Consider the following 4,197-nt stretch of genomic DNA (forward strand, 5'->3'; position numbering starts at 1 on the left):
CTGTCACACTTGCTCTGCGGACACCTGAACCGCGCCATAAGGGAAGGAAGGAAGGTGGCAGTGAAAGTGGAAACAGAGAAAGGGGAGCCGTAGTGGAGGTCAACGGGATAATTTCGACCACGTGCGCCGACATCGCACAGCACACGGACGCCACTTCGTTTCGCCACCATCGAAACGGAGCCGCAGCGGTCGGATTCAAACCCGGGAACTCCGGCCCATTAGCCGGGCGTCAAGGTCCACTTTTTGTAATCGGTTAACCTCACCGTCACATAACGTGTTCTTCTTAGCAGTAAAACGCGCCGGTCTTGCTGCGTCACTCATGCGTCTCTTTTCCAACCGCTTGGCACGCTGTTCTTCATTTTCCACGGCCCGCCGCCTATTCTTGTTTTCATTCCGCCATGCAGCAGTGGCTTCGGCCTGAGCACCCGACGCCTCGTCTCCTGCCATTCTTCTCTTCCCCGGCATACGTTGTCACGGTGCCACGCTGACGGCTTGAAAACCTAGCGGAGTGCATTATTATTATTATTATTATTATTATTATTATTATTATTATTATTATTATTATTATTATTATTATTATTATTATTATTCTCCATTGAGGTCACGTGGTTTGCGCATGAGCAGCTGTGGCTTTTTCTGACGACGGACGACACGCGAGACTCGGAGTTTACTAGCCTAGTGAAGCTTTTCGCTTCAAAAAAAAATTCGTGTGTGGCGCAGTTGGTAAAGCGCTCGGCTGGGGATCCAATGGATCAAGGTTCTATTCTCGGTGGAGACAAGGTTTATTTATTATTTCTAAATATCTCCCTTGAAAGTGTGACACCGTCTGCCGACAGCTCCTACTGACAGCTCCTGCTGACAACGATGAGGAATTAAAGGCTTTCGGCTTAATATAGGCCAACAACGATCTGTGATGCAAGCAAGATGGGATGGCACTGCTGCCGCCAGAATGAGCCGACTGGTGGTGAAAAGAAGGCTTAACGCCCTTAGGAATACATGGAGCCAACAGGTTTGAAAGCAGTTTTCTGACTTCACAGTCCTCGTACGGTGTAGTCATTTGGTGCACAGTAACAATGGACATCTTAGAACATGTTATGAGTGTATGAAATTATATTACTCAGGCGGAAGATTTTTAAAAGATCTTGAAACGTAGGGGGGTACAAGTCAGGAGCCCGACGCTAGAAACACGTGCAAAGAAAGCTTACCAAACCAATTTTCCGGTTCCGGAGACCATCAATATAAGTGGACGATGATTAGAAGATATCACAAAGTATGCTACGTCATTTTGAAGTCAACTTCTTTTTTCAAATACCTCGACTAATGCGCACTGTGAAGTTCTACATACCCTTGAAAAGCTCATCCAGTGGGTGCTCCACGCAATTGGTGCAGCTCCTAATGCTGTCCGACATGCTGCCGAGCAGGGTACATACCCTCTTAGATACTGCCGCTTAAATAATACATTTAGGCTGAACCTTATTCAACGCGATAAGCGACCCGTGCGCAGCGCAGACAACCAAGCTCCTCTGTCTACACAAAGCCCGTCTGCGGATGCCGGCGCGGTCTGCGCTAGAACAGAGCGTCGTCTGCGCCGCCGTCTCGTTCCCTTGTCATGATGTTGGAAAAGTGCTGTTTTGAACTTAGCTTTGTCGAGGCTGCATACCTTGAATGAATCGTATTAATAAGCAGAGTGAGTACACGCGGCAGGATATTAGGCTACACGAGAAGCTCGCGCTGTTCGGAGAAACAACTAGCAGATAGCGAGACTACCGACAGTACGTATGGCTTCACAGCAAAATTAAACGGCGTTTTAAAATATATTGTCTCCAGAAATGCGCAGCATACTTTGTCGCAGACTGTTTCAAATGCTCGCCAACGTTTAACGGTCAACCGCCTATGTCATTGCTGTACGAAAAGATAATAATATTGCATTCGGTTGTGTTGACATGTGTTTCTATGGGTTGCCCTCTCACCTTGCCTCCCTCCCCCCTTCCCCATATGTTTTAAAGATACTGCTCCTTTGAAATGGCGTTTCGTACTTTCGCACTCTGTTCTAGGGCATTCATGGTTGTTCTGTACCGAAAAACGACATCATGGGTACCTCGTGCAATCAGACAGCAGCTTTGAAATCTTTCGCTTACATATAGTCATGTATGGCTGCTAAGCCTGATTCTAACCCACAGGTTGCTGTTGCATCGCCAACACCCCCTTTGTTTGTAAACACATTGTTAATCTCTAAAGCCAAATGCTTTCTTCTGGAATCTTTTTACTTCATTGATAAGAGACGTAAATAGATCCCAAATAATATTACCATCATTCAGGAAGAGGTGAAACAAGAGCCCTATTCAGAAACCCGCAGAAGTTGGCTGCCATCAGCTGAACATTCAAAACAAAACCCAACAGGCCTCTTATCTGTGATGATAAAAACTTCACTATTGTCACAACACTTTCCACTTGCCGTAGAAAGAGCTTGCATATACGAAGCTATGGGAAGAAAGATAGGGCATTAGTGTTAGCTGTGAAATTCAAGCTGAGGTTGAAAAACTTGTCTCTCAATTTGTGGCAACTTTTTCAAGTAGATGAAGGCACTTGTTCGATAGACATTTGACTACCATCCCCAGCTTAAAATTGTCTCGATGCCTTGAAGATGTGCTTTCAAACAACTCCTAGTATTCAAACAAAATGAACTCCATGCAAACTGACTACATAGCAATTTTTCAAAGCTTTATCCGAGAGAACAAATTTTTATTATCGTCTTTAGTATGTGGGTACATTAGCTAGCATATGTAACGATTTCTTTAATTTGCTGCTTATTTGGGCATTATAGGGTTAAATTGTGTAAATGGTTGTTCATTCCAGAGCTGTATTCAGCCCCGCGCCGCGGTAGCATAGTTGTTAGGGCGCCGTACGACTGAGCCGGGCAACCAGAGTTTGACCCAGCGGCGGCGGAGGCGGCTACGTTTCGATCCAAGCGAAATGAAGAAAATACCATGTAGTGTGTGATATGAGTGCAAGGTAAAGAACTACAAGTGGACAAAACTATCCACAGTCCTCCACCAAGACTGCTTTACGACGTTAAATCCCAAAACCATCTAATCATGCAAAGATATTTTCAAGAGGTAAAGCAAAATTTGTAATCACCTTATGCATTGCATGTCCATAAGAAACGTGAAAATGTTAAATAATGGCTTTATACTTTTTTACCGACAGATTCGGTCATTTTGCCTTGCTTGACTTTTCATTCCAATATACCTTTGATGATTTTACTTTTTGTCTCTGTGTGTGCGTGCGGGCCTGCGTGCAAAGAAACTGCCGTTCGAAGCGACGCCTGACCTTTTACACGCCTGTATAAAGCATGTACGTGTCCACAATACCGCAGAGATTTTTGTCCTTTTTGCCTAGCCCGCGGAAACTGTTTTGTCTACACTGCTACTTCCCATTGCCCAGGTGATGCTGGTGGTCGTCTTCCAAAACAAGAGGCTGCGCTATCTAGTCATCACATTTCAAACGACAACCCAAAAGCGCCCCAAAGCACTTTGACTAGACATTCCCGCGTTACCATTCGCGGATATATGTCGAAGATTCCACTTTTGAGAAACATAAACCGGCTTTAATCACTTCAGCAAACTTGTGCATTGTTTCTAGGTATAAGTCGTTTTTAACGTCCTTTGCAGAATATCCCGGAATTAAACCGCTTTCCAACAATGAAAAAAACAAAAACAAAAACGTGATCAATCGTTTCAGCTGTTCACATATAGACAGTGCGATCCCCATGGAAGAAAATAGTCCCTTCGCCTCTTGAAATGACTTCACTCTCAAGGCACCTGTGTGAAGTTTAAAAATATTATCCCTACCGGTACATATATCACTTAACTCGTTTTAGCACGTTAGTGTCTGGGCCTTATGTGTAAGGCTCTGTACATGGGTTCCGGAAAAAGTGTCACATAATTCCTTATACAATGACTTTCTGTTGACATTGCTTTAAAATGCTTTGGTAAAACGACTGGTGGGAAAACTTGCACTGAAAGCGAATTTTCTCTAAAAAACTGTCACTAGTCCATTAACTTCTTGCGTGGCAACAACCAAATTTGCTGATATTCTCATGGCACATAGTTTGTAGAAAGGAGTGTTTTACAAAAGAGTCTTTTACAGGAACTATTTACAGTCTGACATAAAAACAAATGTCTGAGACCAAGTCCA

This window comes from Amblyomma maculatum, chromosome 1 (genome assembly GCF_055883805.1).
Source record: "Amblyomma maculatum isolate TAMU_Amacu chromosome 1, ASM5588380v1, whole genome shotgun sequence".
NCBI lineage: Eukaryota > Metazoa > Arthropoda > Arachnida > Ixodida > Ixodidae > Amblyomma > Amblyomma maculatum.